Source organism: Dermacentor albipictus, chromosome 1 (genome assembly GCF_038994185.2).
Source record: "Dermacentor albipictus isolate Rhodes 1998 colony chromosome 1, USDA_Dalb.pri_finalv2, whole genome shotgun sequence".
In the NCBI taxonomy this organism is placed as follows: Eukaryota; Metazoa; Arthropoda; class Arachnida; order Ixodida; family Ixodidae; genus Dermacentor; species Dermacentor albipictus.
This window is the reverse complement of record NC_091821.1, coordinates 270,875,511-270,903,351: the sequence shown is the minus strand read 5'-3', so window position 1 is coordinate 270,903,351 and position 27,841 is coordinate 270,875,511. Positions and strand designations below refer to the sequence as shown.

The following is a 27,841-nucleotide window of genomic DNA, read 5'->3' as shown; positions in this document are numbered from 1 at the left end:
CCCTGCTTCGTTTTATTTTTAACCTTCTGTTGTTTGCTTTTTTTCTTACTTATTGTTTGGTCACCAAGGTGACTATCGCATTATGATCGCTATGATTTACGGCCAGCGACACTGGAAAGGCTCTTGGTCAATGTGAGGCCTAGACAGGACCGATGGCGCGTCGTGGGCACACTGATGTTTGTGTAACATTCATTGCCGAACCTTTCCAAGAGAAACACCACGAAGCGCGTTCCGTCTGTCCGTGACACGTCTATGTTGAAATCACCTACAATTACGATGGGAGTGGAGTCGGTACCAACCAAATGTGCATACGCTCGGCCTTTGCGGCACGATCTTCGTCCGTATTACGTGCCGCCCGCCATCGCCACGTACAGTCGCGATCTTTTTGAGCGTGAACACGGGAGCCCGTGTCTTTATGCAGTACCAGCGCCTTTAAGCGGCGCCTCACAATATTTGTGCGCATGCGCCACGAGTGCAGCTACCCTTCGCGCGCATCACGTCATCGAAGCGTTCGCTTGTCGTCTGCTAGCTCTTCTTTTTTTCTTTTTTATCCTCGGTGGCGACCGCATAATGACTGTAGCGAAAATTAGGATGCCTCCAGTTCAAACAGGGCGTTCCTCATGCTTAGCGTCACCTTAGTTATCTAGATATCGTTACCTAGATTTATTTTGTCGTTTCTCTCGGGTTCTTTTAGTCACACAATGCAGAAAACAGGCCAAGAAACAGAAGCGTCTGAACTTTTTTGTACTGTTCTCAAAATATTGAAACACTTAGAGAAGTAACAGCTGCAAAGTGCAATTATGCTCTGTTTGGATTTTTTGTTAATATTTTGCAATATTCCCTTTTGCAGAAACCACTGCTGCCATTGTAGACGGCAGTGAAGACTACACGGCAAGCACAACGTTATTACTTCTTCTAAGATACTCCCATATTTGGCAAATAGCTGCCCACAACTCGTCCACAGTCGTCGATAAAATCGGGTGTCGCAACATATGGCTGCTTTTTTGCGCCTCCACTCATTTTTGCAAATGATCACGCCAAAGCCCTTGGCCGGCCAGGAGACCCTACGAGTTTCTAGGTGCTCTTGCACAACCTTCGCAGTGTGCAGCGGCGCAAGGTGGTGCTGGAACCCAAAACCAGCATCTGGGAAAGCGATGCGTGCGCAGGGCAGGAGCGCGTTGTCCAATTTTTCGCTACAGTAGCGCTGCGAAGTAAGAGCGCTCTTGATGCGTTGTAGAGGCCCGAGTCCGTGGCTTGACACCGCGCCCCAGCCTTCACGCGGGCGCGCCCGCTCGCGTCGACTCGCTGCACATTGGCTGGTTCGTAACTGCATGCAAATCATATCAAGTTCACTCCGTCACACAAAATAACGTTCGTTCAGAAAATTTTGTTATTGTGTCCCTTTTGCTCGCCACACTCGCACGCGTTGGTTTTGACATGTTGAAAAAGGCAGCTCGACCGAGAAAATTGCCCGACCTCCGCCACGGAAGTCCACGAGGCGCGCGTTTCGGCAAAGAGCAGTCGTGACGCCTTGATCGACGCCGTGAGGACGGGCTCTTGCGCAGCCACAGAACTTCGCGGCCCAGCACTCCTGAAGCGTCGCCGCACGCTGACAACGGAAGCGTCCACATCTAGTAGCTCGGGCACACCAGTTTTCCCTGGCTGCAGCTACCACAAGCCTGCGCCCTCTTCATTCGTCGTTGCCTTTGGTCGACGCCTATGTGGGGCGTAAAAAATGCGGGCTTCCTTGCCGATTGCTTGGATAATCACGCTGGTAGTTTTTAGCAGCCTCTGCACCATCGGAACGGATGGATAGCTGAGAATATCCCTTGAGTGAAAGTTTGACGATGTCCAACCTCTCTTCTTTACGAACACAGGCCATGCTGAGGGTCAGCAGCTGCTCGGATCAATGGGGTGATGTGAACGAGTATATATACCTTCCTCGAATACAGAGAGTGTATCTGTTATAATACGCCCACAAGTATAATACGCATGGGTGGCATTCGCCTAGCCAAGACCAACAATGACCTTGGGAACGTCGGCAAATAATAACATAGTTTCAAGTTTATTCACACATCGTGCGGAACGTAATTGCAAGTTCAACACTGTACCCCTCTTGAAGTCCACGGCCCCTTATCGCGGTGCCCGTGTAGCGGACGACACATGCGTGCTTGCGTAACGGAATGCGCGCGAAGGTAGAATTCTCACATGCCAGACACAATGCGCATGCGCACTGGTTCTCGGTGCCGCCGCTAAACGGCGCTGGCAGTATGGAAAGCCACGCGCCCCGGTGTTCACGCTCAAAAAGGTCGCGACAGTACATTACCGCTTCTATTCACCACGATGTTCTTCGTAGGCGCGCTGTTCCGCAGTCCTCACCGCACGCGGCCTATACCATTGCACGGGTGGAAGGGAACTGAGATAAGGTTACGTGGTTTGCCCATAGAGTCCGTGACGTCAAACTGCAATCCATACGAAACAGGGTCTATTCCTTTATTACGATATTTTTTTGTCACAATACGTTTCTACACTTCTCGCGATTAAGCGCAGCTGGGCACACCCGGCGATACTCTTTTGCTTCATGCTTTAGCTCTTTTATCTGTGGGGTGGCCCTCAAATTTTTTGCCTACGCACACAAACCGCGAGAACCTAGCGTATAACCGCTCCAATGTAAAAGGAACCGGATATAATTGAGCGTGAAATTAACAATACTATTATTCAGAATGTTTATGAATATAAGTATCTTGGCGTCGTTTTTGTCCGCTCCTTATCTCGGCGTCGGCATGTTGAGCAGGTAGTACCTAGGACTTGTAATACTTATAGATCCTATTATCACATAAGCTGGCTTACTTGGAGGTTGATGGCTCTTGCAACAGACATTGCAGAAGAGTGAGTTGAATTAATTAACATCGCCCGCCGAGGTTGCTCAGTGGCTATGGTGTTGGGCTGCTAAGCACGAGGTCGCGGGATCGAATCCTGGCCGTGGCGGCCGCATTTCGATGGGGGCGAAAACACCCTTATACTTAGATTTAGGTGCACGTTAAAGAACCCCAGGTGGTCGAAATTTCCGGAGTCATCCCCTACGGCGTGCCTCATAATCAGAAAGTGGTTTTGGCACGTAAAACCCCATAATTCAATTCAAGTAATTAATTTTTTAAATAATTATCTATCTAATTAGGCGCTTTAAGGAACATGTCCCAGTTGCGGAAAGTAAGTGATGCAGTAACAAACTAATATCCCAAAATCATTTACCTTGCACCAGACTAAAAGAAAAAAAAAACATTTCCTCCAAGTATGTGGTGAACTGTATTCATATTTCAAGAGGACTACTTCTTGGGTAGGCTCAAAATATGTTATCAAGACGATGTAATTCTACGTCACACCTTCGCGCTCTGCGCACGCGCGGAGGTTGTCTTTTTTATTTCTTTCTTTTTTTGTATGTTTCTGAGGTGTGTCATTAAACAGTCGGTAGTTTGGCGCTTCGCTGTCTTCTTTGTTCTGTCCCCTTTTCACGAAATGTATTTTGCGCCACAATAAAGTGTACCTAGGAAATGTATTGATGTTGTAGGTACCACTTGTAAGCGCCTCATTTCCGACAGTGCCGATAAGTGGTCACCGAAACATCCTTTTTTTTTTAACTGCATGTGACGGCAGTGCCAGCACACGTGAATTCTTGGGCTAGGCATCTCCACACAGTTGGGATGCCATAAGGCAGCGCTTGCCTACCAAGTGAATGCAAGGCGCGCTCTCTTATCTGCTCCTACACAGCGCCATGCACTGTCTGCACTAGTCTTAGCAACAGTGACCACGTTTACGCCCTATAGAGTCTGACTGCGCAATCGCTTGTTGCTCCCTGTGGTTGTCACTCGAATTCTGGACATATTTGCGCGGAATTAGGAGAACACTGCTGTCGGTATAATGTGAGCATATTTTACGCTCGATTCCTTTGTTATCACCCACCATGCAGGGTTGGCCGTACAAGACAATAACGTTGGCGGACTGCCGTTCTGGTGAAGCGCCATATGGTATAGCATTGGTGTAGAAAAGCTAGATTATATAGGTCATGGTATTGTTTTCTATGCAAATGTGAGTCGACAAATTTTATGTCGAGACACAAAAGACATATTGTGCCCGGTATAGATCACTGCCAAATCGCAGGCACATTGCACCAGCATTCCTCCATGTTTGCTTTAATATATATATATATATATATATATATATATATATATATATATATATATATATATATATATATATATATATATATATATATATATATATAATGAAGGAATTAACATGTGCTCTTCAGTGGCGTAGCCAGAAATTTTGTTCGGGGGGGGCTACGCCACCGGCCCTACATATATATATATATATATATATATATATATATATATATATATATATATATATATATGTGTGTGTGTGTGTGTGTGTGTGTGTGTGTGTGTGTGTGTGTGTGTGTGTGTGTGTGTGTGTGTGTGTGTGTGTGTGTGTGTGTGTGTGTGTGTAGCTGCATGCTGCAGCTCAGCCTCCTCCTTAAGAGGAAGCTTTAGCTCGGGTGCTCCTATTTAGGTACATGTAGAAGGGGAATTCGTTTTTCCCTGCAACCACTACCCCACATTTGAGGAGGTTTGTTGCATATAAAAGCAAAAGTTTAATTCTAGTGACTACTGGCTTCGAATTTTTCAATTAGGTGGTCAATTATTTATTAAAAATTGGCCAAAATTGAAAATTTTCAGAAAACGAAACTATCAAGTTTAAACCTCCGTGACTCAACAATGAAAAATGATATCACAATTCTGTGAATTGCATCTAATAGTACATCTACAGCGGACAAAATAGATATGTTACACATGAATCTCAAAAAAATTTAGTATTGAGGAAATACGGCTTTTGCAGAACCCTTGTACACAACGTAACCAATTCACGTAAGATACAAATTGACACAGCAAACTTGTCCGCTTTGACTGTTATAATAAACGCCGTTTACAGAACCACAATATCTGTTATTCATACATAGCTATTAGTTTGTAAACGTGGTGCTTCTATTTTTTCAAACTTTCGAATTTTCCAAAATATTTTAAACAAAATTCAGGCCCTAAATCGAAGTTCTGTTTCCAACAGACAGTAGGATTTAACTTTCTCTCTCAAATGCAACCAATTTCAATAAAAGCGATTAGCAGGATTATCTCAGAAAAGCGTTTCTGCGTTTTACAAGTATCTGAATAGGCCGCGTCGGATTGGACCCGAGCTAAAGCTTCCTCCTAAACAATTTATCGAGGGATCAAATACATGAATAATAACTGCATTGTCATTGCCAAAGATGCTGCAAACGAATTCTTGGAAGCTACGCACTGTAAATACAAGTAAAATATGTATTTTTTCATAAAATATTATACTCGTATGTGCCAAAAATTGTGCCCAACATAACTGACGTCAATGCTTCTATGTTTTTGTCTATTTATTAAGTAAAGAATATATCACACGAACTTTAGAACTATATCAGTTCGAAACCAGGAAAGCAGTGCATTCCGCTGATATAAAAAATTAAAAGGCAATGAACTGAACAAGTTGAGGACAAATATGTTAATGAAACTTTGTCATTCAAGAACCGTGCTTACATTATTGTATATATGCAATGGCCAGTGAAAAATCGCAATGCCGCTGTCGTTTGTTCCAATGTATTACGCAGGAGTAGCTGTCCCTTGTCGTGTATCGTGAGTAATTGCACCGAAGTTATAGTCGCGACACAGAGCACGTATAAAAAGCGGGAGTTCTGCAAGATATATGAGGGCAAGTCAAATGAATGAGCCAACAACGGGGTACTTTATTTAACAGTAGTCTTCATGAGAATTTAGACATTTGTCCTATTGACTAACGAGTTGCGTGATTCCCGTCTTATAAAACTCCTTGGGTTGCTGCTTCAAAAAGTCTGTATCTGGTTCACTTGAGCTGTTTTTTCGGTTGCCCCAAAATGTAGAAGTCGCAAGGTGACAGGTCTGAGCTGTATAGCGGATGTTGCAGCGTTTCCCACTTGAACTTTGCCAGTTTTGTATAAACCACATAAGCGACGTGGGGACAGGCATTGTCGTGGAACAAGATGACCCCATTCGTCAATTTTCCACGTTGTTCGTTCTTGATTGCGATACGCTGCCGTTCTGGCGTTTCACAATATCGGAAAAAATTGATAGCCTCTCAAGATTTAGCAAATTCTAACAGTAATGGACCCTGTCGATCGAAAAAAAAAGTGAACAACACCTTTCCAGCGGCAATGATGGCCTTTAGGTTCTTTGGGCGTGGTAAATTCGAATGTTTCCACTGTCAGCTTTGCCGTCGTGTTTCAGGCTCGTAGTAGTGGCACCAAGGTTCGTCCCCGATCACAGTTGCAAACAAGAAGTCGTCATGCTCATTGTGATACCCGATCAGATGAGTCAAGGCAGCGCGAAACTTCTCCGTCTTCTCGCGATGGATAAAAATCTTGGGGATCCATTGCGCACCAAAGAGCCGATAACCGAGAAGCTCATGAATTATGGCGTGAACCGAACCATGACTGATGTTCAGATGGTCTGCCAGTTCATCCATGCTTATCCTCCGTTCTTGTTTCAGCAGCTCATGAACCTTTGAAATTGTGTGGGGGGTGATTGCACGATGGTTTTGGCCCGGTCTTGCAATGTCTTTGCAACGTCCTTTGAACCGTTTGCTCCAACACTTGTACAGTGGTCAATGAAATGCAGTGTTCAACGTACACGGCAGTCATATGGTGATTAATTTCTGTTTTGGAAATACCTTCAGCTGTCAAAAAATTCGCGACACCGAGCTGTTCAACTTTTGAAGTGTCCGTTATGTGACGCAACCATATTCAACCCAGTGTATGAGAGCATTAAAGAACATTTCTCTTCACACCTGCGTGTCACTTTTGTAAATGAGACATGCCGTTCTCCTGCGCGCATGCCTCGCACATAATGAACCGAACCATTATTGCGCGGTTAGGGTAGGCTCACTTTCATTTGACTCGCCCTCGTACATTAGAAATGCAAAGATACAATGGGATATGCAAATGCGAAAATACGGCTTGATAAAGGACAAAAAAGTGTCACTGGAAACAAAGTTCACTGCATGTATACACAAAACCTCGCAACAAGGTATTTAAGTATACGTATAAATCTCCAATGAGTCTATGTATGTAAGAAGAAGTAACTGTATATAATGCGTCAAACAAGGCAAATAAACATGTTGCACAATCATAGATTCACAGAATCCTAGATTCCGCCCCCATTCCATCCACTCCCCCCGATGTATTGCGCGCGACGGAAGGCGGCGCGCTTGCTCCCCGCTTTTCTCTTTTGCGCACACAAGACTGAGCCACCATCGTCGGCTCACCCATTCCACCTCACCTCCTACGCTTTCACTCGCACATACAGCATGCAGCGCGTAGTCACGATGTTATCACCCTTGGACTTTATACTAAACATGAGGGCGTTGGCCGGAATGCGCCTGGAGTGTCCGTATAATTGCTTTCGCAATAATATAATAAACGTATCCGGCAACTGAAGCGTCCCGTCGCCCATTACTTTGCGCAAAAGAAGTATCAAAATCGAACTTTCACCATGCGACAATTCGCTGCGCCGCAGCAATGTATTTTTTTTCTGTGAGGCGGAGGCACCGAAATGAAAAAAGAAAACGCATAGGAAAGTATGTTGGTCAGAATCTAATGCCTACTTGGGGCACCTAATGGGGCTACGGAAGGAATACCGAAGAAAACATGAGACGCTTGGTCCACTGAGAACCATACGCATACTGCTCAGTACAGCGGCGAAACAAGACTTTTCGGAAAGGTTCCGCTCAAGGAATGCGGTGCAATCCTTCGAGTCCCCACAGTGATGGCGGCGAGCGACCATTGTTTTTTTTTCTCGTCTGCTAGCCAGAAAGCGTCCAAAACCCTGTCCGGTGAAAATCCACTCGGCCAGAGCAAACCGAACGCGCACCGAAGTGCACCGCACGGTGTTCGGGGCCATACGAGAAAAACGTATACTGCGCTCTGGCTGGCTCTGGCAGCCCGCGGGTAGGGTAGCGAGAAAAAAAAAATTGAAGAGGCTCAATGTGTCCTCGCGAATAAAAGTCAAATTAGAAAAAATAAATAAGAACGTAGTTACTTTGGCTGGCTTTAGTGTCTTGACATGGATGTTCTGGCGTAGGTTAAAAAAAAATGTTGATATTTTTTTATGTGACATGACGGCACAAATGAACCACCCCAATGCTTCGTCTCATTGGACCTCACTGCCTGCTTTGTCAACTCGTCTGCTAGTGTGTTGATTTGGCTTGTCTCGTTGTATGTTCCGATGTAAGACTTTAGAAAAGTCAATAGACCTATGGCGTCAAATGTTTATAACAACATTAAACTCACAAAGTTCCGCAATTGAAAACCCAAGCACAACATTGGAAATGTCAATGCAGCTTTCACATCAAGAGCTTATGAGATTTATACCCATAAAGTTTCGCCATTGATATCCATGCGCTCCATAGATTCCGTGGCCTCAGTGAGATGCCGCAGCGAGCCCGCTCACCATCAAAGCGCCCTTGAAGCTTTGTGCTCGGATGGGACTGCTTGGCGTTATGCGACTCCCGGTGTATGGGCGTTGCCACGAAATCCAGCCCGAGTTTGCAATCTTCGCGGTTAAATGTCTTTTCGAGCGTCAAAAAGACATTCTAGACAAAATCCAGAGTGATTTCCGGCGCCGGGGGTCGCTTTGGTCAGCGGTGCATGGACAGCACGAAAAAATTTCGGGGGGGGCTGAAGCCCCATAAGCCCCCCCCCTGGCTACGCCCCTGGTGCTCTTGGAAGAAATGAAGCAATAATTGTGCAGATCCCAAGCACTGGCGGGGATGGACGTTCTGCCAAGCCTTTCGCAGGTATCTAGCGATCCGGCGTTGTTTGGGGCTTCTTCAATGAGCGTACGCCTGTAAAGCAAGCAATTGTGTGTGGTAGGCGAGCCTGTGCGCGACGACGGAAGCGCCACAGGCTTCACCCATACACATTTCATGTACCCCTTTTTCTTATCGTGTGCGGAACCGAATGGCAGGTCCCAGCGATTGCGCAGGCGCGGTGGCATCCGAGCCAATGACCAAGGGCTTGGCCGGTATTTTGTAGCGATGCCTTTTCCGATTCTATGCTTTTTCAGGCTTTTCGCGCTTGGCCAGTGGTCAGATCGACGATCTGCCCACATTATCAACGGGATCAGGCGGCCGTGTGTGGTGGACGATAAGAATAGCATAGAATAAGGCATAAGGTATCGCTACAAAATAGCGGCCCTGAAAGAATGCACGAAGAAACGGGCTACGAGAAAATGCGGCTTTTGGAGACCACTCAAATAGCGTTACATGCTTCGAAAGTAAATAAGCCACGTGAACACTGCGATTAAAAAAGGTAATTGGTGTATTATAATTTAGTAACTAATATAGTCGGGTATATTGTTTAGTACAATATACCCGACTATATACCCGACAATATACCCGAATTTAGTAACTAATATAGTCGGGTATGTAGTAACTAATATAGTCGGGTAAAAAAGGGGAGGCCCCGCCCTGATGACCGAAGCGCGTCAGCCGCTTCCCTCCGCGATTAAAATAGTCCCGCTGAAAAGCCATGCTTCTAAAACGCGTAATTCTCGGTATGACGACTTTTTGTATTTTGTTAACTGGTTTGGTAGAGCTCGCGTGATTATAATGCTGCAGCACGTGCCGGATCGCGAGAGCAAAATAAACCCGTGCCTTCTACAACGCTGCGCGTCGTCTGCTTTTTAGCTCCATAGCAAGGGTCAAAAGTAGAAAGAGCAGCTCTGAAGCTAAACATTTCGACAGAATTGCCTGTTTGGTTTTGTTGCCGCAAGAATTGCCGCAAAAAGACCCTTTAAAAGCTGCACACCGCCAACCCCGAAGAACAACCCCTGAAGAAGGAGCCGAATGGGCTCCGAAACGTCGGGCTAATAAAATTCAGTTATTTGGTTGGAGTCACTCTGAAACTCCTAAAGAGCAGCTCTGCATGGCTTTTGCGCTGGTTTACATGTACACGGCACGTTTACTACTCGTTTTCCGAGCTCAAAATGAATCAGTTGCTATTGAACAAGTACTTAAAAAAAAACAATGCATTTGTCGAAACCATTACGAACCTGGGGCGAGAAGACGATCGAGGCAAGAAAGATGCAAAAATGCTTCATTCATCGTTTTAAATAAATACTCCTGGTTCTAAATAACATACGATTTAAATTTTCTTGGTTCTGTGTTTTTCACAAAGTTATTTTCAAGAATAGGTTCTTTTCTTTTTTGTTCCTTCTCACCCCCCCCCCTTTTTTTTTTTTTTTGAAGTCTGCAGTTTCGTTAGTTCGCGAAGCGTAGCGTCAGCGATGCTCGCTGCAATCTTTCATCGCCGAATCACGGCTCGGAATAAACGCACGTGGCACCAATGGTGCATCGTAAGCTCGCAGTAATCTTTCCGGCATGATAGACCACCGCAAACAGTTTCGAAATTCACTCTGACGAGGGGCGGACGCACGCAACTGGCGCAATTCGGCCCAGTCCGAAGGGCCGGCGGCCATCTTCTCCATCGGTGGGGTCACCGGCCGTCCGACTCGTGACGTCAGTCTAGAGTGCACGCCCATTGGTGGAGGCTCGTATGCATCCACCTTGGAGGAGTAAACGCCCATTTTTCCTAAAGTTGGACCCGACTATAGGTGTATGCATTCCATAGCCTTTCATAGTGCAACTAGAGTGACCACGAAGCGCTGACTCCGAACTCTCCAGTCAATTCTTTTAAATTAAACGCACGATCAGCACAACAACTCGCATCAAAAAGGCGCCTTGACAGTGTAACAGGTGGCTTAATTACACAATGACTGTCTGCTTTTGTGAAATTCGTCCATCATTTCCCGGCAAAAATTGCCAGTTGTCTCGAATAAACCGGCTATGTATTTGAGCTGTGTTTTACATCAGCATGATCGGTAGTTAGACATAAGGTTATATGTGTATATATAACTATATTTATAATCGGAGCCTTAGGGCGCTTGCAGGAAGGCCCAAATATTTAAAAGAACGCTGGATCTTCTGAGCTTCGATATACGACGCCCACTAATAAAGATTGAACAACGAATTACGAGGACGGGCTGCTTCTTTATTTGATTCGCCGGAACGTGCCGCATGCCGCTCAGTGGTATAGTACTCACCTCGGTAGGCGTGCCTACGTCTTATCTCCGTTCGGTCATTCCACCAGACAGCTCAAGTGTTTAAGATAAAACACCCCGATTCCACATTAATTTTATCGTAACACAAATTTCTAATACACAACATAAGAAAGAACGTAACAACTTTCGCGCAGCTTTAGTAAAGTTATTTTCTCCACATCCATTTCAAACAAATGGGAACGCAAGTGTCGCCAAAGTCAAACGCTCTCCTTTCTTGCTTACAAGAGCTTCCTTTTGTTTGTTTTCGAAGCGAATAACGTTGCTCACAGGTATTCCTTATCTAACCGAAAAACGAGAGGCGAGTACCTTGCAGAGGTGGAGAGGGTCTTTTTGTGGTGGAGCCCGCGGAGCGAAAGTAGGTCACCGGGGGAGGAGGGTTGCGTCACCGTCTCGAACGAGCGGTGCTGACATCACGCCGGCGTCACACAGGCGGAGGTAACGTGCCGGCATCTCTTGCTCAGTTGCTCTGGCTCCGCGGTGTCTCCTCGACAACTATCGGGGCAGCGTGCAATGTGGGGCTGAAAATGGCGCTAAAACAGATCAGTTGGCAGAGTGACCTTCGTCAACTCCGAAAAGGCTCGAAGAAGCGGAACGTCGGAAATCATTATCGACTGCTGCTGCGAACAAGTACTTCTAGACGCATTTCGTTAATTGCTCTTTCGGTGTGGTGTGCGATGTGTAGAATCGTCTGTGGTTACAATCAGACAGTCACTATCTCTTAACAAAGGTAATAATAGTATTAGTAATTAGCTTGTGCATGTCTTATCTTTTTTGTGTCCGTGGTTTCTGCGCGCTAAAAAAAGTTTAGTTACTATCGATAACATATAGGAAGACATATCGGCATAATTGATGGCTCCATCAAAATATTTGCCTCTACTCGTCCAAGAACATTACACAACGAATTCAGGCATGGATCATCAAAGCATAAGCTGAATGTCTTCGGAGTCGTTATTGTACATCCGTCACATTTCAGTGATCGAAGGACATTCACGCATCATTCAGCAGAATGAGAAAGCTGTTCGCTTACTTGCAGTATAATCTTCCGTGATTTCCGCATTTTTTCTAGAAGAGGCCACATCGCAACTTCATTTTGGACGGAAATGCTTAATAAATGGACAATTGCGTGCTAGTACAAGCAAAATTGTTTTATAACCTTTCAGCGCAAAGGCGGCTCCAAATATATTTCGAAATAAAAGCAAATACCCCGATTTCTAAAGCCGTAGCTACTCAATATGATAACTTCATGAAGCGCAGCTTCCCTCGACTTGTTCATTCACTGGCAAAATCACCCCTATAGTGGTGCCGTCCCGACAGTACACTTTATTGCGGCTTAATTCACGGAAGTTTCTCAAACTTCAGGTATTTTGGACAACGCCGTCACCTTGGTGCATTAAGGAGTTGGCGTCGTAAGTTAAAGGTGCTCGGCCTTTCGCTTCATACTTTCTCCTCAAATTCCTAGAAATTAGGTGCCTATATTTTATGCACACATGTAGACACGTCATTCACAAGGTACACGTGTTCCCTTCATCTCCGGCCAGCAGCTGCAGTGCTCCTACAACTACATGACGGCACTCATGGCTCACTTAATAGCACCCAGGTGCCATTCAGTAATTGTAGAAACTCTTCCTTAATTAACAAGTGATCGCGCTTGGCTAATCCGTTGTTGATATGAGAAGAAGATTCTCCGAGCATTTAATATTTTCTCTCGGCTGCTAGGAGACTGAGGCTGAAAGTGAGCCTTCCTTATACCTTGCATAATTATATCAAATAATAACCACGTATATACTACGGTGGTCTATGCTGGAAAGTTCAGTGCACATGTTATCTTTATAAAACCCGCGGGTTAGGAGGTAGAATTAATGGGGCCACACTTATATTAACCTTCGGCTCGTCCAGGTTTAAGGAGCGCATCGAAAAGCACATGCCAAAACCAATCGGCGCCGCTTATTGCTCGCTTATTTACGTAATTTTTTGTTTGGAATAGTGCCAGTTTCAGTGAGACCAAAGCAGATGGGCATGATATGAGACAGACTTACAAAAAGAAAGAAACAGGTCATGCTATATTATGCAGCAAAAGAAACAAAAAAAAGAGGAATGCTACTTTAAATACAGCAAAACCCACCAATGACGACGTGAAATGCAATACTTTTGGTTAGTATCACTACATCGCTCAATAACAAATATAATGTTATTAGAATTTATATAAATATAGCGAATAAATAACTCATATAAGATTAGAGAAGTTATACAGATAACAGCACAGAAGCGGTCACAGTTTGGGGCTTGAAATGCTGAAATTTTACACTCTAAAGACAGTTGAACCCTTTGGGCTGTATATTTGCCACACAACGATAATCTTCATCTGTCTTCTCCGCATTTCCTCTCTTTAACGCGGCGAGCGCGGTACTTTCCAGTAACAAACGGCATGCGCGTTATCAGCATGGCATAGCATTCCCGACAGGAAAGTAACGAGCGCAGCGTTTTCAAGAAAGGAAATGCGGGCAAGGCAGATGACGAATATCGTTGCGTGGAAAATACACACTCAAAAGAGTGTAAGCTTTTCTTAAAGTGTATGCGCAGGAAACAAGTATTGCAGTGAAGATATGCGGGTGTTTAAGTGACGTCTTTTGTGTTCGATGCTTCTAGTAGGTTGACGAACGATGAAAGTGATTGAGAAAAAACTATCTCTGAGTTGAGAAGATTCCATTCTTTTACCGCACGTGGGAAAAGTGAAAACTTGAACGTGTCATTTGGAACACTGTGCTGGGGCGCTATAACGTAAAGCTATTCCAAACTTTTCAATTCCAATTGTGCAATCAGCCCTTCACGGTAGGTAAAAGAATTTTCGGGCGACCACCCCTTCGCCTGTCTGCCACGTGACGTCACCAAAACCGCGATAGCTCTCCATCTGATATGAAGTGTACACACTGATTATGCATGAATAGGCCGAACAAAAGAAAACCTATTTTTTCTGATTCGGCGCTTTTCTGCCATTGGTCCTCTGCTATTGTTCAAAAGTTTTCGGGCTGCGCCAACTTTGCCTGTCTGTAACGCGACGTCACAAAAGCGCGAAAACTCAAGCATAAAAGTGACATGTACACGGTAAGGATGCATTAGTATGCAGAACAACACGGAATTTTTTTTATTTCTTTTTAGAATAGCAGGAGACTGCCCCTTCCCGAAAGGAATAGAAGATGGCTGCCCGCCAATCGCTCAAGAACACGCTACTCGCACCTGCCGGAGAGCATGGATTTATTTGCGTATAATAAGACTTTCTGCGTGGTAATATAGCATTATCGAGCCCTTTCGGCAAGTATACGACATCGCTCTGCCAACTCTTCTTTACTGAGGATCCGTTTTAGCAGCCTCCTCCACTTTGTCTTTATTTTTTCCCGCTTCTTTTCTTGCTGTCTCGACGGTGACATTGAATACGGGTGCGCACTTCCTCTCTGCCACAGTAGGAAAATGCGCATGTTAACCTTCCGTTGCACACCGCCCCGATTTTCGACCAACCACTGCAAGCTAAGTAAGGGGTACCGGACCAATCGCAGACGCCGGCACCATCCTCCTCATCCGGTTATGTATTTTCACTGCACTGGCTCGGCCTCATGGAAATCCTCTCCCCTAAAGCGTGCACCTCGCCTCTTGTCAGAGAATTAGATAAGACAAACCGTTCAATGTAGGCAATGTTCTTCGTTCTTGAAGCAAACAAAAATGACCTCCTATAAACCCGGAGAGCATTCGATTCGAGTGCTCAGACAACGCTTCGGGTCAACACCCGGTATTTGCGCCGGCGGTTGCGTAAAATTTGCGTCTAGAGTTTGGAATAAAAAGAGATCATAATAGTTTTACGTTATAGGGACCCTGCATGGTTTAGTATAAATGGGTGTTTTGTTTTTGTTAGACGTGATGTAGACTAAGTAACGTACTTAGCTCGGTCTAACCGATAACTGCCGTGCATTTGTTGGTAGATGAATTTTAAGCCAGCTTGTCTGGCCCTAACAGATCGTGTTTTAAGGCCTGCATAAGCTAAGAGATTAATAGGGTAGTCACAGGCCCTGTATTTATTAAGCTAAACCGAACAGCTTTTCTCTGCACCTGTTCTAATTTCGATATGTTAGTCGATGTGTGCGGAAATCAGATGACGTTAGCGTATTCTAAGACGGAACAAACAAAAAGTTGTATAGGCTATATAGTAGCCTGGCTCGTTTCGTTACAAGGCGTGAACATCATCTAATAAAAAAAGAAGTTTGCGTAATGCGATTGAGGTAATATTATCAATGAGTAAGTTCCACGAAAGGTCAGAAGTAAATGTCAAACCTAGGTATTTGTGGTGATTTACTTTATTCGGACAAGTTCCCCCGAGAGCGTAAGAAAATTCCGAGGGCTTGCTTTTTGTTGTAAAGGACATGAATACAGATTTAGTAGTGTTGACTGACATATGCCATTCTTTGCACCAATTGCACACCAAGTCGAGTGCTCTCTTTAATTGTAAGTGGTCTGCGTCACTCGCAATTTCTTTATAAATAACACAGTCAGCCGCGAAGACATTAATGTAACATTCAATGTTAGGAGTAATGTGGGTAATAAAGATTGAAAATAGCAATGGGCCTTAAAGAACACCGGGGGTGACCACTACAAACCTGGGAGGATTGCTATCAACAACAGCATACTGTGTTCGATGCAATTAGAAGGTTTTGATCCATCTTCAAGGGGCAAGTAGCGCGATGAAAAGCCGGGGCAAAAGAAGACACACAGGGATTGGGACCTTGTGTGCCTTCTTTTGTCCTGCTTTTAATCGCGCTACCGTATGCGCCTTGAAAATGCATTACCAACAAGCCCACATTGCAACCCTCGTGAATTTTTTTGGTCCATGCAGTAATCTGACCGTCCCCGATCGCAGCCTCTCGTTTTGTGACTGATTTAACAGGGGCTACCCAATCAAATGCTTTACGGAATGATCACGTCTGCCGCTTGTTTAGGTTCGGCGCAAGGTCATGCACCACTTCGCTTACTTGTTTTACCATCGAGGGGCCACTTCTAAAGCCGTGGTGTTGAAGTATTTGTGTTCCTGCTCGCGAAACATAGTCATATGTTTGAAGGTAATATGTTCGATATTCTAGAAGATGTATTGATAAGTGAGATTGGCCTATAATTAGAAGGTTCGTCGATGCCGCCAGATTTATGTATAGAAATTACCTTCGCTTTTTTTGTAGTCATCGGGTAGTTGTGCTTACGTGAGTATCTCGGAAAATATTTATTTATTTATTCATTTATTTACTTAAAGATACCTCACAGGCTCCTAGAGACATTGTGTAAGGGGGAGAGTACACTCAAAGAATATACAATATTTAGAATACATATGTGAATACATATACAAAAAATACAGTGTAAGAAACGCGCTAACATGCAGTAATGGGGTGGTAAAAATTGTACAAAAGACGAACCGAATGCTTTTGAATGGGAGAGGTCAGTGAACAAGAAATTTTCACAAAGTAAAATATAACCAATAGAATTACAGAGCGAGCGGGACAATATTTGGCTATAACAAAACAGTATTCAAGGGGCAGTAGCACAATAATAACGGGAAACTCAAGAAAAAATAACACGTTGGGTTATGTAGAGTTTGAAAAATGCATTGCTAGAAGATGCCGGAATTTTTTCCTGGTCACTCTCATAAGCGATGGCGTTAGGAAGATCGTTCCAAAGGCGAATGGCTCTTGGAAGAGCGGAGTAGTTAAATGAATTAGTCTTTCCGTAGGCGCGCATGAAATTGAACTGACTGTACAGCCGGTGTGACCTGTAGTGAGGAGTTTCAAAGGGCAGAACTGATGGTGCTGTATTATGGACATATTTATGAAATAATGATAGCAGGGATATATCACGACGATCATGCAAGGGCGGCAGTGAGAGATCGAGCTTAATTTCTGTTATGCTTTTGTTATAGTCATAACAACGTGAAATAAAGCGCGCAGCCCTATTCTGAATAGATTCGAGTTTTTCGATCGAGTATTTCTGATGGGGAGACCAGACGGATGTGGCGTATTCAAGCTGAGGTCGAACAACTGTTACATAAGCTAGCTTACAAATGTCTTTAGCAGAATTATGCAACTTCTGTCTTATGTGCCCTAATGATCTCGAAGCATTGGCGCATATGTATGCAAAGTACGTTGACCACGAAAGAGTCGAAGCTAGGTTAGCACCAAGATATTTATATTGAGTATCATGCAAAATAGGGATATTATTTATGTGATAAGGAAACGTAGATTTACTATGCTTGCGACTAAAAGAGAAAAGTTTACATTTAAAAACGTTAAGCTTCATTAGCCAAGTTTTACACCAAAAAGAAATAAGTTCTAGATCTTCAATACCTACAGAGATGTTTTCCAAGCTACCTTAATTCTGCACAGAAACAGTAGGAAGACACTTATAAAGAAAGGGGTCAGACAAGGAGACACAATCTCTCCAATGCTATTCACTGCGTGCTTGGAAGAAGCATTCAAGTATTAAACCGGGAAGGCTTAGGAGTAAGGATCGACGGCGAATATCTCAGCAACCTTCAGTTTGCCGATGACATTGTTCTATTCAGCAGTACTGCAGACGAGTTACAACAAATGATTGAGGACCTTAACAGAGAGAGTATAAGAGTGGGGTTGAAGGTTAATATGCAGAAGACAAAGATAATGATGAATAGCCGGGCAAAGGAACAGGAGTTCAGGATCGCCAGTCAGCCTCTAGAGTCTGTGAAGGAGTACGTTCACCAAGGTCAACTGACCACATGGAACCCTGATCATGAGAAGGAAATTCATAGATGAATAAAAACGGGTTGGAGCGTATACGGCAGACATTGTCAGCTCCTGAATGGAAGATTACCCTTATATTGAAAAGGAAGGTGTATTTTAACGGTACTGACATATGGGGCATAGACTTGGAGACTGACAAAGAAGCTTGAGAACAAGTTAACGAACGCGCAAAGAGCGATGGAACGAAGAATGCTGGGCATAACGTTAAGAGACAGATAGAGAGCGGTTTGGATCAGAGTGCAAACGGGTATAGCCGATATTCTAATTGATATAAAGAGAAAAAAATGAAGCTGGGCACGTCATGTAATGCGCAGGTTAGATAACCGTTGGTCCATTAGGGTTACAGAATAGGCACCAAGAGAAGGGGAGCGCAGTCGAGGACGGCAGAAGACTAGGTGGGGCGATGAAATTGGGAAATTCGCGGGCAATATAGTTGGAATGCGTTGGCGCAGGACATGCGTAATTGGAGATCGCTGAGAGAGGCCTTCGTCCTGCTGCAGTGGACATAGAAGAAGAAGAAGAAAAAGAAGAAGAAGTTGATGATCACGACGACGACGACGACGACGACGACGATGATGATGATGATGATGATGATGATGATGATGATGATGATGATGATGATGGGTAGTTGTGCGGACTCGTGTGATTTGCGGTATATAATGGCAAGGTATTAGCTACACCATTCTGCATACGCTTTCAAAAATTCATTCGGGATATTATATGGCCCATTGGCTTTTTTTGTTGTCGAGATTAAGCAATAGATTAAGAACGCCGGCATTAGTTATGTTTAATGAGTCGATGGTTTTAGGAGGACAGGGAAAGGAGGGAGGTGAGCCATTATCTGTAGTGAAAACGGAAAAAAAGAGTTGTTGAATGTGTTTTGACAATTATGTCAAGCTAACCTTGGTTATGGATTTTTTAGCGAGCTCATTTGCAGTTTTGGTGTCAAAAGAGGAAAATAATCTCTTTTCGTAGTGATTCTCATTCGCTCCTGCGGAGAGTGCCTGTGTGAGTCTGATATGGTAAAGAGACCTACAGACAGATGGAAATGTAATGCTCGTCAAGGTGAATTTATTGTTTGTTTTTTTTTTGGTAGGCCCGTGGCGGGCCGGGAAGTCGTCGGCGTCTAGGAATGCACGGCCATTGAACCCTCGGTGCTTCCGTTCCTCGTCTTGTTCACCTGCGTGCGTGCGCGCACGGAGCTGCGGTTCGGCGCGACCGCTGCGCACCGGTTCCAGAGATGGCTCGGCCAGGATGCGAGCGGCGCCATTAGCATTCCGGGCGGCGAGCGCCAAGAACCGTTGCGAGGCTGACGCTCGCGCAATGCCCGTTCACCCAAATTCCCAGGCGTCGCCCACAACCGCTGCAGCAGCCGCCGACGTATCCCCAAATGACAGTAATTTTCCCCGACGCCGTCGCGAAGGGGTTTCCCCGGTCGCACTCGGCATCGATATGCGTGCGTCGCGCTCATTCTCCGCTCCCGGTCTCCGGTCCGCGTAAGAGCCGTTCTCGTCCACGTGGCGTGGCCGAGTGGCTAATGGCGGCTGCTGTTTGGCCTTGTCAAATTGCGGCCCAGCTACTTTCGAGGTCAGTGTACCGCGGTGACTCGCACGGTGGCCGTTCGTGGCTCGGGTGCCACCGCCGCCACAGACGGGGAGGCGCCCGTGACCAGCGCTGAACCCGTGCTGCGGGCAGGAAACACCGCGCGCCCGCAAGCTTCCCACGAACGCCGGGCTCTGAGAGAACGCATCTTCTCCAAATGAAATTTAAGAACCAGGGCGACACAGCTTATTTTGTCTGTGCGCTCGCGCGCGTGCGTGCGTGTATGCGTGTGTGTGTGTGTGTGCGTGCGTGCGTGCGTGCGTGCGTGCGTGCGTGCGTGCGTGCGTGCGTGCGTGCGTGCGTGCGTGCGTGCGTGCGTGCGTGCGTGCGTGCGCGCGCCCGTCCGCATGCCTCTACAGAGCCTCAGTGCACTGACAACAGAGCAGAACTTTTCGGTGGGCTTAACAGGAAACAAAGGGTTTATAATCATAACTGTCTAATCATAATTATAATCATAACCCTATCTAAGCTCATATAGTGCTGGCACACGGATACGCGAAATATTAATAATAATAATAATAATAATAATAATAATAATAATAATAATAATAATAATAATAATAATAATAATAATAATAATATTATTATTATTATTATTATTATTATTATTATTATTATTATTATTATTATTATTATTATTATTATTATTATTATTATTATTATTATTATTATTATTATTGACAATAATAATAATAAACTTAATAATAATTCATTTACTTATCGTGCCATAGCAAGGCGCAAGGTAAATAGAAGAAGAAAAGTAGGAGAAGGGCGGTTGAACAATATGCTCGTAAAAGAGCAATGCGCAAGCGAGTTATGAAAAATATCGAGATCATCAAAATAAGCGTTATAAAGACTATTCTGTGGACAGGTGAGTGTTGGTGATGACAGGCGAGAACATGGAAAGGTCTATGTTCTTTGGTGATCTTGCGCGGCATACGAAACGTAATTCAACTCAGGAGTTCGGGGCAGGTGATGATATTGTCGAGGAGTTTGAAAAGAAACAGAAGGTCAGCGCATTTACTTCGGCAGCGAAGTAAGAGCAATGGTAATGATCCAACAGTCTGTACAAGGTCCAGCGTCCGTCTTAGCAAAGCGGTGATGACATATACCTAGAAAATTTTTCTGGACCCGATCACCACATAATTCAAATCGAGGTTGAACAATCTCACCGCGCGCACAAGACAGGAAAGGCGCGACTCACTTACTGGAACGCGTATAGGAATGCGCTTGACAACGATTCGGACATCGAAGACGTTAAAGCTTGGCTAAACGGTATAGTAGGTGCGGCTGACGGCCACACCAGGACGATTCAACCAGACGAGGACAATCCGGCGATCGATAACCACCTACTGCACTTATGGGAGGGGGGCTCGGCGATCGCTCCTCAAACGATGGCGAAGCCAAAAGCTCAACCGCAAGCTCTAGCGCCGAATCGCCCTATTAAGCATGCAGGCACAGGAGTACGCTGAACAGCTGGCGGGTCAGAACTGGTGATCCTTCTGCGACCAACTTCAAGGGACCCTCAGCGCAAAGAAGACTTGGCATATACTTCGATCCCTGGTCGACGACACCCACACCAAAACCCAACAAAGACATACAATTCACCGACTAATCCAGAACTATGGCGGCACAGAGAATCAGCTACTCCAAGAACTTCAGACGAAGCTACACGGCTCAGCTGACCCGCAAACCACTGTCACCAACCAAGGAGCGCCGAACGAAGAGCTAGATCGGCCTTTCTCACAGGCAGAGTTGCAGGCGGCCCCCTCTAGGCTAACACGCAATACGAGCCCGGGCAAAGACAGAGTCACCAACAAGCACCTTCGACAGCTACCCCCTCGGGAGTCGACGGCTCTCCTTCGGTTCTATAACGACTGCTGGATTAAGGGCGAGCTACCAACAGCCTGGAAACACTCGAAGGTAACCATGGTAACCAAGACAAAGAAACCCATCTCCATCGTAAATCTCCGCTCCATCTCCCTTACGTCCTGCGCCGAGAAACTGTTTGAACCCATGGTCAACGAGCGGGTCACCACACATCTTGAGGAAAACGATCGCTATCCGCCGCACACCATGTTCGGCGTCCGCCAGATGCTCTCCACGCAGGACGTCCTCTTCCAGCGAAAGGAAGATATTCTTGACCATTTGAGCAAACACAGCAAGTCTTCCATTCTAGCGCTAGACGTAAAGGGCGCCTTTGATAACGTGAGCCATGAAGCCTATCTCCGTAATCTAGAAGATATCGGCTGCGGTGCCAAAACATACGCCTACATGCGCGCTTTCCTCGCCAACCGTACGGCCACGGTGGGGATTGCCAACCTCCGGAGCAAGACATTTCACCTGCCTAACAGGGGCACGCCACAAGGTTCCGTAGTCTCGCCACTCCTCCTCAACGTGGCCCTCCTCAATCTTCCCCGCCTCCTAGACACCGTCCCAGGGATATTCCATGCTCTATATGCAGATGATATCACACTGTGAACGAGAGGCGCGAGCACGGGCGAACAGGAGGCCAGTCTTCAGGAGGCGGTCAATATCATCCAACGGTAACTCAACACCTGCAGCCTCCACTGTGCCCCAGATAAATCCGAGCTGTTAGTACTCGGGGCACGCACCCGGGGCCGGCCCCCAAGCCACGACGCACCGGACCCACAAGTCCTTCTTCAGGGAGTCCCGATACTGAAGGTCGACTCACTTCGAGTCCTCGGGGTCCATATACACAAAGACAGGTCCGGCTCCGCCACACTCCCCAGGCTACACAACACCGTGGCACAGCTTACTCATCTGATACGACGGGTCGCCAATCGCCGCAATGGCCTCAAAGAGCACGACACTTTGCAAATGGTACAAGCCCTCCTTTACAGCCGCATTAAATACAGAACTCCTTACCTTAACCTGAAGATAGCCGAGAAACAAAAGCTAAACCTTCTAATACGAAAGGCCACCAAGCTCGCCCTAGGTTTACCGACAACCGCCTCCACTGACCGATTGCTTCGCATGGGAGTTCACAACTCCTGGGAAGAACTCGCGGAAGCGCACCTCATCAACCAGATCGAGGGACTCAAGCTCACAACCACAGGCCGAGCAGCCCTCCGACGCACCGGATACGTAACCAACCTAGAACGCGATGGCGAACGTAAGGAAATGATCACATCGAGACTGCGAGAATGTCTACAAGTTCTTCAGATCCCTCGAAACATGCATCCAGAACACCATCGAGGCAGACGGCTCGCCAGGGTAAACGCCATCAGACACAAGCACCGTAACGACCCGCAGGCGCGCTACGTGTACGCAGCCAAGTATCCGGGCCGAAACGCCTTCGCCATCAGCGTCACAGACTACAGGGGGACGACACTCGCATTGGCGACAATTCTCGCTAAACGCAAGGACACAGCTGAGGAGGCCGCTATAGCACTCGCCACCCATACAAGTGAGGATGCCATAGTGGTCTTCACCGACTCTCAAACAGCAGCACGCAACTACATGAAAGGCAGGATCTCCATCAAAGCGATCAACTTACTGAAACGTGGCGACACTCTTCCGCCCTACACCTGCATCATGTGGGTTCCGGGACACGAGGTACTCGAGGGGAATGAAGCGGCACACACCGCTGCTCGCGCAAGCATCAACCGGGCTTCCCCGCACGACAGTCTAGACAGGTCCCACCCACCCAAATCAGCAGAGGACACGGAAACAATACCGTTAACTTACCACGCACTACTACAACACTATCGGCTTGGACGCAGGGTATACCCTCCACCACATCCCAAATTAACAAGAAACGAAGGCACCGACTACAGGTAACTCCAGAGCAATACCTTTACCCACGGAAGCTTACTGCGTCATTTCCACCGGACGCTATTCAGCTACACCTGTCCACATTGCAACGTGCCAGACACCTTGGCGCACCTCCTCCTGCAATGCAAGAACACTGAAGCAAGCATTACAGCGACACAACTAATAGCCAGCAGACGCAGACTCAAACCTCCTCACTGAAACGTAAGAGGCTGCGATCTACAAGCCGGACCTGGTCGACCAGAGTGAACTCGTCACCCGGGCCCGGAGGGCGATCCAAGCCAGAGGGTTCCTGGAATAAGGGACTCTCCCACCTCGACTGACAAGTCACTACTTCAAATAAAGGTTTCATCCCCCCCCCCCCATCTATAATGTTACTGTTGGATGAGGAAATGCCATTCCAGACGACCGACTAGCATTCCGATTGAAGAAGACAGATTGCTGTGTACAAGTTTCAGAATGGTGCAGGAGAAATCGCGGTTAGAACTGCGTTCCAACCGTCCGCTTCCCATCCTCGGAACAAGGTGGTATCACGTGATCCAACTTTGCACGTCAAAACGATTGCAGCTCCGATCTCCAGTGGTGGGCCTCGCGCCCAATAATGTAACACATTTTGACACTCCAAAGTTAGGAGTGTCCGTTTTATGATACTCCTACCAAAGGTAGAGGAGTCATGAAATTGTAGATCCGTCATGGTACATGAATTCATGACACATCTGTCATTAATTCTGAGAAAGCGTGCTAATGTCGCCGGCAGTTGCAAAATTGTTCATGCACTTTCAGCATCTCTTGTTACGCGTGACCTTTTGCTTAAGACTTCGTAGGAAAAAAAGACGCGCATTGCAAATGACCAACAAATTACGGTGCAGCATCAGTAGTCTCAATAAGTTTGGTTATCTTCCAAATTGTTGTTTGTAACCTAGCAGTGTCATGGTTTGATTACTGAGTAACGCTATCTTGAGAAACAACATGCATATGAAAATAACTTTCCTTCTTTTCGGCAAAGCTAAACTAAAACACCTCTTTTCAGCATAATGGCAAGCATCGTGCTATTAGCTGCAGTGTTCTTAGCCAGTGGGCAAGTAATCAACGATATTTGGTTGCTGATTGACAGACACATCCGACGTAAATTCGCCCATGTAACAGGGAACAGTAAGCTGCGTTTAGACGCGCGTGTGGCACCATTGCAATCTCTCGGAATGCTTGCAGAACCCGCCACTCAGACCAACGCACGCGTCAACGCCCGAGCCCTGCATACCACTTTTGTTCACAGGGTGCGAAGCAAGATCGCTACGAACTTGTCGCCCGAGGCGCACCTCGATTACTGCCGCATTGCTCGTCCGACTGGCAAACGTGAGTCAGGAAAGACAGCAGTAGGCGGCCCCGGTCAGGCGGCCTGTCATGGCCCGCCACAAGAAGGCGCATGACAGGTGCTGCATTCATACGCGTTACGCACGCCATCCATTCTGTTTTCCAAAGGCTTGACCGCTCGCGGCGGCAACTTTGGTTCCGGAAGCATCCGTCGTCCTGCCTCCCACTTGTTTCTTCCAGGTGCGTCCATCACACGGCGCGGCGGCATTCGCGGAATGATTTCAGGCTGCGGATAATCCCTGCGACGCCTGCAAACCGCGGCTCTCTGACGGAACGTCCAGCGGACGACGCTCATTCGCCAGCGTCGAAAGCGTCGACCGAATTCGGAGAAAACAGTGCCGTCTCCCCTGCAAGCGAAAGTCTCGGCAGCCCGTCCTGTCCTCCGATCATTCGGGGCGACGGCGTTGACAGCCGCGCCGTTGCGCAGCGTGCTTCGGGCGCCACCCCGGCCGGCATTCCGGGCCGCTTTGATGTCGGCCGCCAGACGATCGGGGGAATCCCATGACCTACCGCGGAGGCCCACCCCGCAAGCCGTTCCGGAACCAGGCGTGCGCATCGTGCGGCGGCTTCCTGGCGCATTCATTCAGCGCGCTGTCGACGGCCTCCTGGCCATACAGGCAGCCCCCTCGCTCGGTCCCTGTTGCTCGGCCTGTTGCTCCGCCTCCGAACCATCTTCGGAGGAGTTATGCATGCTTTTGTTAACCATTGCGTGCTCAGCACCATCGTACGTACTACAGTATACTGACGGCAGCAGTTTCTCCAACCCCCGCGATCCCTGTTGAGCTCTGATTTTGGCGGAGCCCAGAGGCAGTTCTGAGTGGGCCTCAGTTCGCTTCCACGCAACGTAAAGTCAAAGAAAGCCTTAACTTGAACTGCCTGACAGCCTATACAGTCAGCTGGGCTACCTGAGCATTGTATCGGCGAGTGATAGAATCGTTTCAAGCGTTTGAAGGCATGAATTCGTGGATTTTTAAAAGCGTTTTGCATTCCTTGGGAACTGACAGCAGTTTTTCGTATTTAACCATATTGTTGACTAATCCCGAAGATAGTGCAGCCTAGCACGGCGGAGTGGCATGGTGGGTGCGTTCTCGCATTCTTCCCTCGGGAGAGCTATAATATGGAGACGCTCTCCTTTGAGACGCTACTAAACGCGTGTGGTCGCAGATGCTGTACGGAGTTCTAAACGAGGTTCTTGAGGAAGTGGCGCTGGAAGCACCGGTTGGCGCCCGCGTATATGGGTAAGGCACTGTGGTAAGAGCGGTGCATACCATAACACGGATAGTGCAACATTGTGCCACAAATAAGTACCTCCGAAAGCATGCGAAATGCATTCTTCAATAACAACTAGAGTTGGTTCTTCATATTTTTAAGAGGCTATAAATAGAGTAGTATATTACATCATCATCATCATCATCATAATGATCAGCCTGGTTACGCCCACTGAAGGGCAAAAGCCTCTTCCAAACTTCTCCTACTACCCCGGTCATGTACTAATTGTGGGCATGTTTTTCTTGCAAACTTCTTAATCTCATCCACGCACATAACTTTCTGCCGCCCCCTCCTACGCTTCCCTTGCCTTGGAATCCAGTCCGTAACCCTTAATGACCATCGATTATCTTCTCTCCTCGTTACATGTCCTGCCCATGCCCATTTTTTTTTCTTGATTTCAACTAAGATGTGATTACCTCGTGTTTGTTCCCTCACCCAATCTGCTCTTTTCTAATCCCTTAACGTTACACCCATAATTCTTCTTTCCATAGCTCGTTGCGTCATCCTCGATTTCAGTAGAACCCTTTTCGTAAGCCTCTAGGTTTCTGCCCCGTACGTACTCGTAAGACACAGCTGTTATACACTTTTCTCTTGAAAAATAATGGCAATCTGCTGTTCATGATCTGAGAATGCCTGCCAAACGCACCCCAGCCCATTCTTATTCTTCTGATTATTTCAGTCTGACGATCCGGATCCGTGGTGACGTCAGTTTTCTGCAGATTAATTTTTAGACCCACCCTCTTGCCTCTCCTAGGCCAGTGAGCATGCATTGCCATTGGTCCCATGAGATACTAAGCTAGGCAATATTATCAGCGAATAGCAAGTTAATAAGGTATTAACCATTTACTCTTATCCCCAATTCTTCCCAATCCAGGTCTCTGAATACCTCCTGTAAACACGCTGCCAAAAGCATTGGAGAGATCGTATCTTATCTTATCTTCTTGTCTTAGAATCTTATCTTCCCGGATATGAATGCGTCACAGCAACTTTTTCTGTTTCTGATGCGCATACTTCGAGGGTGCCTTGTCTTCGATCACCGCATGTCACTTTTTAGAGATACTGCTATTAAAAAAATTATGGGGTTTTACGTGCGAAAACCACTTTCTGATTATGAGGCACGCCATACTGCTATTGCATTGTCTTTTTTTTTTCGTTTCTCGTTCTACATGTACCGATATTTTGTATCTTTTCTTTGTTGTATTTCTATCCACTCCTGTAATGATCCTTTCTTGGACTGACAGTTTAATGAACAAACAACTAATAAAAAAAATGGAAACGTCTGAAGTGCCCCGTTCCTCCCGCTTCTCCCCTATATATACAAAGAGGCAGGAACAATATATATTCATATCTATCTATCTATCTATCTATCTATCTATCTATCTATCTATCTATCTATCTATCTATCTATCTATCTATCTATCTATCTATCTATCTATCTATATATATATATATATCTATCTATCTATCTATCTATCTATCTATCTATCTATCTATCTATCTATCTATCTATCTATCTATCAGATATATACCACGTAATTATTTTTAAAAGGCGATGAAATTGGATTTAGTGCCATCTTCAGAATGACAGTATGTCGACATATGTCTACATATGTACTGCTTTGTCAATATGTTTCTGAGCTTCCCGGGCACTACATTTTAATTATTCTTGTTTTTCGCTATCCCCGATCCTTTAGAGATTGTACAAGGTTTTCTTGTTTTACTTTGTACTCCCTCTGCATGTGGTTTACAAAAATGGACTAATGTTTT

General features: G+C 46.1%; 1 protein-coding gene across 4 annotated transcripts in view; it reads right to left on the bottom strand.

The window, feature by feature from the left end:
• The window catches only part of LOC135915289 (uncharacterized), a 223,993-nt gene that overhangs the window by 65,262 nt on the left and 130,890 nt on the right, over window positions 1-27,841 (bottom strand). Inside the window, exon 2 of one of the 4 annotated variants that reach the window (XM_070531323.1) lies at window positions 11,541-11,752. The exons of the other annotated variants lie outside the window; for them this stretch is intronic. The gene's annotated coding sequence lies outside the window, so the exon portion shown is untranslated. The remainder of the gene's footprint in view (window positions 1-11,540; window positions 11,753-27,841) is intronic. 4 annotated transcript variants of the gene reach the window in all.